The sequence below is a fragment of the Rhinatrema bivittatum genome, chromosome 2 (genome assembly GCF_901001135.1).
Source record: "Rhinatrema bivittatum chromosome 2, aRhiBiv1.1, whole genome shotgun sequence".
NCBI classification, from domain to species: Eukaryota; Metazoa; Chordata; class Amphibia; order Gymnophiona; family Rhinatrematidae; genus Rhinatrema; species Rhinatrema bivittatum.
In genome coordinates, this window is record NC_042616.1 from 95,336,100 (window position 1) to 95,348,170 (window position 12,071).

Here is a 12,071-nt window from a genome sequence, read left to right on the forward strand (position 1 = left end):
TGAGACTTGTAGGATTTTTTTTTTTTAAATCACTGTCTAGTTATCTTGATAAGGTTTGTAAACCAGCATAATTAAAATAAAAAAAAAAGTTAATACAAGTTCAGTCTATGGGGAAAAATGTTTACTCTTCTGACAAGAAATAAGCCCTCCAATCGGGTACGGAATCATATCCAGTGCGTGTTCAATTGCATAGATAAGCGCGTTATAGACATGACATTTGTAAAGTGATACAAGACTTTGTGAAGTCTTTGAGTCTGTGAAAATGCTACAAAATACTGCAAAAAAGAATGTGAAAATTATAGAATTCATCAAGTAAAGCAAGTTTGTTTACCGTAAACAGTGTTCTTCGTAGACAGGTGGAATTAGCCATGACATGTGGGTGACGTCATCCAGCGGCACCAAACGGACACCTCTCTCTTATCGGGTCATTCATCAAAATGCGTTATGGCGTTAACGCCATAAAGCATGTGAAAAAATTGTGACGCATGGCACGAATGCAAATTTTTGGGAGGGGCAATATTGTACAGTGCGATAGCATAACTACACCTTTTTTCCTGGTGTTAGGCTGTGCGATATGCCGAAATGGCCATAACACAATTTGAGATACATTTTTGGGATTGCATTTTGGCCATTTCTGGGCTTGGGGAGGGAGAGGGGAAAGAGGAGAGGGAGATGGAGTGGAGTGGAGTAGAGAGAGCGAGCCTCTGGGGAGGGCCTCACTGTGTGAACCTATTTATATCTCTATAGGAGGGCCATCTAATAGGTCGAGGTGAGGTGTTGGTGGTGGTTTAGGGGCCAGTTTCGCATGTAGAGTGAGATGTACGAACAGCACAGTACACCTTGGTAAAGATTTGACGTAATTTGTAGTGAGGAAAGTCTTGAAAAGATGAAATTTTGTAGTATGTTATCTCACCTTGCTTGATGGTACCCAGTTATAGAGTCTCAGGCTCTACCCTATTATAGAAGAACTGCAAATAAGGCGGATAATGAACTAAATCCAGAAGTTTGCTTCTGCCTGATGTTACTGCTACAAGGAACATTACTTTCCATGTTAGAAACCTGAGAGAAGTAGATTCCAATAGTTCAAATGGCAGCTTCATCAGTTATGTCAGAACCACATTTATGTTGCATGGAACAGGTGTTTTCACAAATGGATATTTAGTATGCCATAAGCCTCTCAAGAACTTGGAAACTAATGAATGAGTGGAGAATGGCTTACCCTTGATTTGAGCATGGTAAGCTTCTATGGCACTGAGATGTACTCTTACTGATGAGGTACTAAGTCATGAAGCGGAAAGAGAGCAAATAAGCTCAGTAACTCTTTGGGTTTGCCTGCAAATGGATCCAAAGAATTATGTTGACACCACATGTAGAACCTTTGCTATTTAAAACTGTAAGCTATTCTGATTGATGGTTTTTTTGGCAGACATTCTTATATTCTCAACCTCCTTGGGTAAGGACAAATCAGCAATCACTGACTCAACATCCAAGCTATCAAGTTGAGGGAGGGAAGGCTCGGATGAAATGGACATCCTTCTTCTTGTGTTGGTAAGGATGGATATGATTCGAGAAAGATCAGAGGATTACTGGACAGTTGTAATAGATATGCAAACCAAACTTGTCTGTGTCATGCTCGATCTAGAAGGATCAGATAGGCCTGGCATTTCAGTATTTTTTGCCCTATTCTGGCTATCAGTGGAATTGGTGGAAGAGCATACATGAGATCTGTATTCCAATCTAGCAGAAAAGGATCCTGAGTGGATCTGAGTTTGCTGAAAGAATGGACCAAAACTTCTTCAGTTTTCTGTTTTGCTCTGATGCAAACAGATCAATTGCTGCTTGCTCCAATAGACCGAATAGTCTATTGTGTGGTTGAAAAAGTCTGCTGAGGCAATCTGCTAACGTGTTGAAGATCCCTGGAAAATAGGTCGCTTGTAGGAGAGCTTGATGTCTGCATGCCCACTGTCAAATCACCATTGCTTCTTTGGCAAAGAGTCCATGACACTGTGTCCCTTGTTTGTTCACACAGAACACAGCTACTTAGCTGTCTTCCTTCAATGAAAATGCTCTTCCCCTGGAAGAAACGAGTAAAAGTTGTTAGAGCATACCAGAGTGCTTTCAATTCTAGAAGGTTGATCTGAAATTATCTATGAATGACTAAGTCCCTTGGGTTTGAAAGAGGCCTGTGTGGGCCCCCAACCCTTTGTGGAGGTATCCGTTGCCAGCATCATTTGGGGAGAAAGTAAACAGAATGGTGCTCCTTTCTGAAGAAAGAAAGTGTCTAGCCACCAGTGCAATTCTTGTTTCATTTCTTTTGAAATCTCCATTTTGGTTGTTAAGGGTTGAGTAAGCTGGTCCCACTGGTCATCTACGCCTGAGTTTAAGTTTTGATGTTTCTATGATATGAAAGGTACTTGGGAACATGTTCTGTAACTGTATTTTTTAATTGTATTGAATTGCTTGTTTTATTCTGTTCATCGCTTTGGGCCATTTTTAATCTGTAAAGCGAATAAGAAATGCTTCTAAATAAATAAATAAATTGGGAACGAAAGCCCTACTGCAGCAATTGTACGTGAAGCCAGGAGAAATGCAAGTGGTTTCCAAACTCCACAATCTTGAGAGCCCTGCAGGCTGTAGTTATCTCATTCCATTCCTCCAGGTAGGTCCAATAAAACAAATCGGAAGGCGGTCCCACGTAGCCAACGCAAAAAACAACAAGGGGACTACCTTACACCGTGGAAGATTTTATTAGAAGTGCCCGACTCGAACTGAGTTTCGCCAACAAGGCTGCATCAGGGGCTAAAAGGTTAAAAAACAATAAATATTTTTTAAAAAAATATCACAAGAAACTTCTGGTAACCATTATTATATGGAGTCCCAAAATATCTATCATAAAAAAAAGCAGGAGACAAAGTGATGATCGGATAGAATTAGGGATTCTTTATTGGTCTTAGCCCGACTCTGGCCGAGTTTCGCTCAAAAGAGCTGCCTCAGGGGCTACTGTACCAATGGTGGCTTATATTATCTCAACAAAGAACAGAGTGAGAACGATACCAATTGTGTTTTAACTGTATCGGAAACAACTATAACTCATATTGAAATAGCCAACACTAGTTAAGGAATACCAAATGTTTTAGATGCACAAATACTGATGAAATTAGACTGCTGTATTTATGACCGTCATAATAGGCATCATCGTTTTTGCTTTCGCGTATCTCAACTCTGCCTTATATTTAATCATGTGGTCATATCAGTTCTTATTGGAAGAAATTTTACATTTTTTTCAAAAACTTTTTTGGTGCACTTAAAATTATCTATTAAAATTATATGTGTGCTAGAATTCCGCACTTATCTTGTTTATTCACGCTCCATCGACCTTCATGGTAATCTTGCTTCAATCTGCAAGAAACTAGTTGACCCAACACTGAACAGTGTTTCGGACTGCTGCAAACATTTTCTCAGTCCTTTATCAAGGGTGAATGGTTCTGCGTCAAAAATTAAATTTTGGTGAACTTACAATCAACTTTCCATAAAATTTTCAATAAAACTGGACTACAGCAATTCCGATAATGCTTACGGTATCTTTGTGTACTCACTTTTTTGCTCTTACACCATTTCAACTAAGTTTGACAAATGGCGACCCGGCGGTTTTTTTTATCTTAACATCCGGCACCAAACCGGAACCATCTTAAATACTACTTATGTTCAAATTCCGCCCAATATGCTAATCCAATCACTGACGTTATACTAACAAATGGTGACTCATATCAGAGAATACCACTCGATAGAGGCATTTAAACCGCTAGGACTGACGGTATTCAACCTAAATATCCACTGTTGTTCCTTTAGATTCAATGTTTTATTAATGTCTCCCCCATGCGGGTGTATGTGAACTTTTTCCAAAATTCTCCAACGTAGATCTCCAAATCCATGATTATGTTCTTTACAATGTAATACCAGAGGAGCTGTCATTTTCTCTGTTGTAATGCAGCTTTTGTGTTCAGTTAATCTTGTCCGTATCATTCTTTTAGTTCTACCTACATAATACCGTTTACACGGACATTCGATCAAATATATAACATATGAGGATTTACAGTCAGTGTACACCTGCAACACATGTTTGCCGTACCAAATTGGCGTTATGTGAAAATTTTTTCTTTTCCAACAACAATGGTATAAACAAATACACGGGACGGCTATGGGGGCCACTATGGCCCCCAGTTTAGCCAATTTATATGTTGCTAATTTTGAAAATGTATTTTTATATGATGCAGTTCAGTTTCAGAATATTTCTCATTATACTCGTTATATAGATAACATTTTCTTCTTGTGGCATGGAAGTGTAGATCAGTTATTGCTTTTTCACCATTGGATTAATTCACTTGACGACAATCTGAAGTTTACTATTGAATTTCATCATTTCCATATCGATTTCTTGGACATACATATTGAAAAGGTAGCTAACAAAATTGTGACGACATTGTTTAGAAAACCGTGTGAAAAAAATACCCTGTTGCACTACTCCAGTTTCCACCCACATCATCTAAGGAAGAATTTGCCAATTGGGCAGTTTTTGCGGTTGAAACGAATATGTAGTGAAAATAGTTTATTTCAAGCACAAGCGGAAATTTTAGCAAAAAGGTTACTAAATAGTGGTTATCCTAGTCATTACATCAAAAAAGCTTGGAAAAGAGCTACAAATGTAGCGCGATGCTGGCTGCTGTTGGATACACAACACAACAACAAGCCCCCGTTGGTTTGTTCAATCCCTTTTTCAGATAAAGCTGGAGCAATTGCAGCATCTATCCATCAACATTGGACGGTGTTAAGACCACATGCTTTACTATATGAAGATCGTCTGATAGTGGCCTATAGTCGTGGCTGCAATATAGGGGACAGCATCACACATTCGTTTCTACAAGAACCGCAGTTAGAAGATTCTAATTTACCGCATGGAAGTTGGCCATGTACAGGATGCTCTATGTGCAAACAAGTTATTACAGGGGAAACATGGACTAATGTAAACGGGTACAAACATGTGTTGCAGGTGTACACTGACTGTAAATCCTCATATGTTATATATTTGATCGAATGTCCGTGTAAACGGTATTATGTAGGTAGAACTAAAAGAATGATACGTACAAGATTAACTGAACACAAAAGCTGCATTACAACAGAGAAAATGACAGCTCCTCTGGTATTACATTGTAAAGAACATAATCATGGATTTGGAGATCTACGTTGGAGAATTTTGGAAAAAGTTCACATACACCCGCGTGGGGGAGACATTAATAAAACATTGAATCTAAAGGAACAACAGTGGATATTTAGGTTGAATACCGTCAGTCCTAGCGGTTTAAATGCCTCTATCGAGTGGTATTCTCTGATATGAGTCACCATTTGTTAGTATAACGTCAGTGATTAGATTAGCATATTGGGCGGAATTTGAACATAAGTAGTATTTAAGATGGTTCCGGTTTGGTGCCGGATGTTAAGATCAAAAAAAACGCCGGGTCGCCATTTGTCAAACTTAGTTGAAATGGTGTAAGAGCAAAAAAGTGAGTACACAAAGATACCGTAAGCATTATCGGAATTGCTGCAGTCCAGTTTTATTGTAAATTTTATGGAAAGTTGATTGTAAGTTCACCAAAATTTAATTTTTGACGCAGAACCATTCACCCTTGATAAAGGACTGAGAAAATGTTTGCAGCAGTCCGAAACACTGTTCAGTGTTGGGTCAACTAGTTTCTTGCAGATTGAAGCAAGATTACCATGAAGGTCGATGGAGCGTGAATAAACAAGATAAGTGTGGAATTCTAGCACACATATAATTTTAATAGATAATTTTAAGTGCATCAAAAAAGTTTTTGAAAAAAATGTAAAATTTCTTCCAATAAGAACTGATATGACCACATGATTAAATATAAGGCAGAGTTGAGATACGCGAAAGCAAAAACGATGATGCCTATTATGACGGTCATAAATACAGCAGTCTAATTTCATCAGTATTTGTGCGTCTAAAACATTTGGTATTCCTTAACTAGTGTTGGCTATTTCAATATGGCTTATATTATCTTACATGAATAATGTAAGACTTTCGCATCACATTAGTTCAATTAATAAAAAGTTGGCTCGGTGGTAGATCAACGATTTACCAATCAGTGTGTTGTAAATGTTTTGAAATATAAGTCTCAGTCATGTAGTTCAAAAAAACAGAATCCCTAATTCTACCGATCATCACTTTGTCTCCTAGAAAATTTGGCAGGCACGCTGAGCATGCCCAACCACGCGTCCACATGACTTCCCTCTTCAGACTTATAATATAGAGTTCGCAAAAAAAGAAAATAAACTGAGAGAAACCCAAGATCTGCGGGGCGGCGGGTGGGTTTTATGAGGACTAATATCCTGCTTTCCTTGAAGAACACCTTTTACAGATAAGCAACTCTGCTTTCTCCAAGGACATGCATGATGGTAGTCCTCACACATGGGTGATTAAGTAGCTCCAGGCCTCTCCAAACATGAGCAGCAAAGAATAGGTGCCAACATGCACAACTGGAGCTACAGCAACTAGAGGAACACGCCTGCACCCAAGGTTAGGGCCCACGGAGGAGAGAATTGAGTTTTCATGGCTGGAAGAGGTTGCAGAGGACAGACTGTCTGAAACGACTGTCCTGCCAAAAATCTTTATCCAGGCAGTAATAGGCGGTGAAAGTGTGGAAGGAACTCCAGGTTGCCGCCCTGCAGATCTCATGGATGGGAACGACACACAAGTGAGCCACCAAGACAGACATGGCCCAAACAGAGTGAGCTTTGATGAGATCATCAAGTTGTAAACCGCCTGCGTGTAGCAGAAGGCAATGCAATCTGCTAGCCAGTGAGATAGTGCCTGCTTCGAGACCGTGACTCCTAATCTGTTCTTGTCATAAGAAACAAAAAGCTGAGTAGAGGTGCGGTGGGGCGCTGTCTGTTCCTAGTGGAATGCAAGTACCCTCTTGCAATCCAGGTTGTGCAGGGCCCATTCATTGCGGTAAGCATGAGGCTGTAGGAAAAACGATGGTAGCACAATAGACTGGTTGAGATAGAACTCCAAAACAACCTTGGGTAGGAACTTGGGGTGTGTCCGTAGGACCACCATGTCATGACAAAACTTCGTATAAGGCAGATTCGACACAAGCGCTTGCAGCTCACTTATCCTGTGAGCTGATGTGACCACAACCAAGAAGATCACAAGAGCAAAACGGCTCAAATGGAGGTTTCATGAGTTGCGAAAGGACCATGTTGAGATCCCAGGAGACTGCCAGGGGGTGAGTGGGAGGTTTCAATTGAGGCAAACCCCTCATGAACCAGCCAACGAACGGATGGCAAGAAATCGGGGAACCATCCGAGTCCCGATGGTATGAACCTATGGCGTTAAGGTGGACCCTCATGGACATGATCTATAAACCGGACGCCAAGAAGGACAACAGGTAGTCCAGAAGTGCAGGAGGGGAGCAAGAGAAGGGATCCAAACCGTGACCCTTGCACCAGAAAGAGAATTGTTTCCACTTCAGATTATAGGATTTCCTAGTGGAAGATTTTCTGGACTCCAGGAGGACATGGGCCTCCACTATCACCCGATCAAAATCCAAGCAGTGAGGGCCAGGGTCCGCACATTGGGGTAACGGAGCCTGCCCTGGACCTGGGTGATGAGTTCTGGCACCGTTCCCAACTGAATTGGGGATCGTGCAGTTAGGTCCTGAAGGGTTGGGAACCAGACATGACTGGGCCAATAGGAAGCGATCAGGATCATGGAGCCCCGATCCTGCTGCAACTTCTGGAGTGTCTTGGAAATGGGCAGAAGGGTGGGTAGGCATACAGCAAGCCCGTCCACCAGTAGATCTAGAAAGCGTCCGCTATCGATTCTCTGCCCCTCCTGCCAAGGGAGCAAAACAGGTGCATTTTCCTGTTTTCCACGGAGGCAAACAGGCCTATGTCTAGGGTCCCCCAGCAGTGGAAGACGCTGTTTGCTACCTTCTGATTGAGGGACCATTCGTGGGGTCTGAAAGACCGACTCAAGGCATCGGCCTGGATGTTGGCCACTCCCGGAAGGTACACCACCCAGACAGCGATACTGTTCTCGAAAGCCTGTGTCCAGACTTGGTCTGTCTCCTGGCAGAGGGGAAACGACCCGGTTCCTCCCTGCTTGCTCATGGTCACCTGACTGTCTGAACCAGCACTACCTTGTTCACGAGAAACTCCTGGAACACCCGCAGGGCATATCGGACCATTCGTAGCTCCAAGAGGTTGATCTGGAGCCGAGCCTCCTGAACAGACCAAAGCCCTTGGGTGCAGTAACCCAGAACATGCGCTCCCCACCCTGTCTGAAAAGCATCGGTAGTGAGAGTGGCTTGGGGCTGGACATTCCAAAAGGGGCAACCCTGCTCCAGGTTTGCGGGGATTGTCCACCCAGAAGGGATTGCCACAAGCTTTCGGTGACCATGATGCAGGCATGCATGTCCTGAAATACCTGACACAACTGAGAGAGCAGCATCCACTGCACACCACGCATGTACAGCCGAGCAAATGGGGTGACATGCACCGTCACTGCCATATGGCACAGCAGCTGAAGAAACTAGTGGGTAGAGTCATGGGAGCAGCTGGAGACATGCCGTGCAACAGCTGCTAAAGTCTCTGTCCTGTTCTGAAGTAGGTAGGCCCTCTCCTGGACAGTGTCCAGGTGTGCCACTATGAAGTCCAAGCTGCATGGCCGGCTGAAGGTGGGACTTGGTTCCCATTCAGCCAGGGGATGCACCGATTCTGCCGGCTTCTCCTCAACCCATTTTCTCCTTGCAGGCTTTTGAGGAGGAGCTAGAGAGGCGTGTGTGGCTAGTGGTTGCCCGGGCCCTGCAGGGCCTCAAGCCTCCGGATCCCTGGGTACCGCCTCCACCACAAGAGCCTGCTCCACTGGTTCTTGCACCTTTGCTGGAGTGACTCGACATGCTGCTCAATATACTACCCACGCAGCCGGCTCCAGTGCCCCAAGCCCCTCAACGGCCTCTGGGTGCACCGCTGCCATCGTCACTGGCCCCATACCAGTGAGTGACTCCTCTGAGGAGGAAGGGCACCAGTTGCACCAGCAACTCTCAAGCCAATTCAGTAAAGATCACGGGAGAACAGGTGCTCCGGGTTGAGCGCCTGTTCTCCCGACACACGCCCAGCCACCTCTCCTGGGCGTGCGATTCTATATTTAAATAAGGGGTTGCGCTAAAAGGAGGTACACTAGGGGCGATTACGCACCCCTAGTGCCTCCTTGGCCCAGGAGAAGTGGTTCTATCAGCGGGTCCAGGAAACAGACTCTCGATTTTATAAGTGTTGGTTTTCCGAACCCGCTGACAGCGATGGGTTTGGAAAACGGACGCCAGTAAAATCAAGCATCCATTCCCCTAACCATTCCAACCGGCACTTTTTTTTTTTTAAATTAAAAATTTATCTGTTTTTACATTTTTGGTTCCTCTGACTTAATATCTCTATTTTCTGCTTTTCTGTACATTTTTCTGGGCCGCACATTTTACTTTTTAAATCCCAGGTGAATGACTAACATGGGATGCATGTATGTGATGAGCACTATTAGTTTTCACGGGGTTTGGCCACGCGTTTGAGGCGCTAAACCCCTTACAGTATATGGGGTAATAGACGCCCCTCGAAAACACGCGGCCAAACGCGTCTTGAACAGTGCGTACGGCTCAGCGCACTTTACAGAATCGGCCCGACTCGGAAGAGATGCCTCTTTGTCTTTGACAGATTCCACTTATGTTTACTTGACTCTGAGGATTTTGTCTGCTCTGTCAAAGGGGAGAAATTTTAGAAGAGCTCCTGCTCAATTCCATCTTTAGGGAGGAAGACAAGGTTGCACTTTGGAAAGAAAATCAATTGCAGTTTCTCTGAGACTTATGCAGTTGCTCCATTTTCCAGGCCTTGACTTTAGGGACTGCGGGGACATCCAGCTACACTTGTTAACAGTTGGCTTGATTATGGCCCGGTCCCAGGCAGCGGTAGCATAGGTCATGTTCATCAGTGATGAACATTTTCCTACTACAAATAAAATTCTTAAAGCCACTCACAGTGGCTTTCTTCTGGCTGGACATTCTGAAGAAAAATGTCTCATCTCTCTTTTTTTTTGTAAAATGGCACTGAAAAGTGCTGTTTGTGGGATAGCTGAGGCAGTGAGCTAGTTTTAAGAGGAAAAAACCGAAGAATTTACAGAAAAAAAAAACAGAGAGAGAGAGGTACCATGATGGTGCTCAGATGAAGAAAAAAAAAAAAGACCGAGGAAGGTCATGAGTTAACATCTGCTCAGGAATTCTCATAAAAGCTCTACCAGCTAAGAGAGGAAGGTCCGTTCGGTGCTGCCAGATGATGTCAACAACATTTCATAGCTAATTCAGTCCTCCTTTATGTTTTAGGGATTTATAAGTCACCTATATGCCAAAGCTCTAAGAAGCATATAACCAAACAATACATAACTAAAGTAAGGCTCGTCAACAGAGAAAGGATGTAACACCTACATTGTAAGCTAGTCTTTCTGTTTCTCGTTAAATAAAATAAAATATACATAGATACATTTTATGTCTCTCAGAAATAAGCAATCTTGTGTTAAAAGGGGGGACTTCCAGATGCCCCTTTTTAAAATTATTTTATTAAAATAATGGAGTCCATTTTTAACCTGCTGTGTGAAAAAGATAACCAGTTAAAATTACCCATATATCTTTAGCTGAGTTTTAAGCTGACCCTAACCACTTAGGGTTTTGATGAAAATTCATCTAAATCTTGCTAGATAAAATTTATTAGCTAGATTTCAGTTTGCTATTTTTCTACTCAGAGCTGAGCAGGTAACAATGTCTTAGAGGATAACTTTTAAACAACTTCCTGTGGGCCCATAAACATGCTTGTATGCTGCAAGGAGATCTACTACAGTACTTTTAAAACTTATATATAACAAGTACGCACGATTATTAAATACATGTATGTCTACCTCCCAACATGTATGTGTATGTTTTGTATTTGAAGCGTGTTCCTTTCTTACCTATTTTATAAACATACATGCATATATTTTATGTGCAAAAAAAATGTTACTTGCTCACGTAAAACCCTAATTTATACATAAAAATTGGTATATTTTAAAATATGTGCATGTAATTGAGATCACCAGTTTGCAGACAGTTCCACCAGTTCACTTAATCCTTCTGCAGGCATCAAGACCCTCCAGGTTCTTCATCCTGAACTCTCTCCCATTCACCCAGACCTCCTACCCAACCTTTAGCAGACAACAGATGAGGCCGAAGTCAATCGCGCTAGAGAATTAGCAAGTGTAAAACTGCATAAATAAGTCGCCTAATGTATTTGCTTAAGTCTCTTATAAAATAGGAATTTACTCGCACTCCTCAGACTTACTCTGGGGCATGTCTAGACTGCCTCTTTTTTGCGCAGGTAAATGTGCACACAAAACCGAAAATATGCACGTATTTTTGATATTTATAAAATAGCATGCAGACGTGTACTAGCTCCTTATGCACGTGTATGCTAAGTTTACATTCCTATTTCCTTTAAAAATGTACTTATTAGTGCTGAAATTCAGCACTAACTGGCTATATTCAGTTCCCTCCTCCCCCAATATAGCCACATTTTTTTTTTAACTGGCTACATTTATGAGCCTTGTACAACTAGTCATATAAATGTAGCCAGTTGGGAGGAAAGGGGAAGGATTTTTTTTACCACTTAGGTTTAATTGGCTAACTCCCAAAGTTAACTGGTTAAAACCTTTGAAATTTCATCTGAAATTGCCTTGCCAAATGAAGCAGATAAAATCAGCAGCACATCACTGGAAATAAATATTTTCATAATCAGAGAAAATAAGGGAGACCCGCTCTTTCAAAAAGGCTGTTCTATGACATATATATTAAATTCACCAACATTTCTGATAACATTCATAAGCTATATGCAGTATATCCAAAGTCTGAATCCAGAAGAGTCTTGCTCTGACAACTTCAGAAACATGCTGATAGACATCTGTACTCCATTCAGACAAAACTGAA

The 12,071-nt window shown here is 42.1% G+C and overlaps 1 protein-coding gene across 1 annotated transcript in view; it reads right to left on the minus strand.

Moving 5' to 3' along the window:
• Positions 1-12,071, minus strand: part of PAXIP1 (PAX interacting protein 1) — a 211,567-nt gene that overhangs the window by 85,218 nt on the left and 114,278 nt on the right. The window lies entirely within an intron of this gene.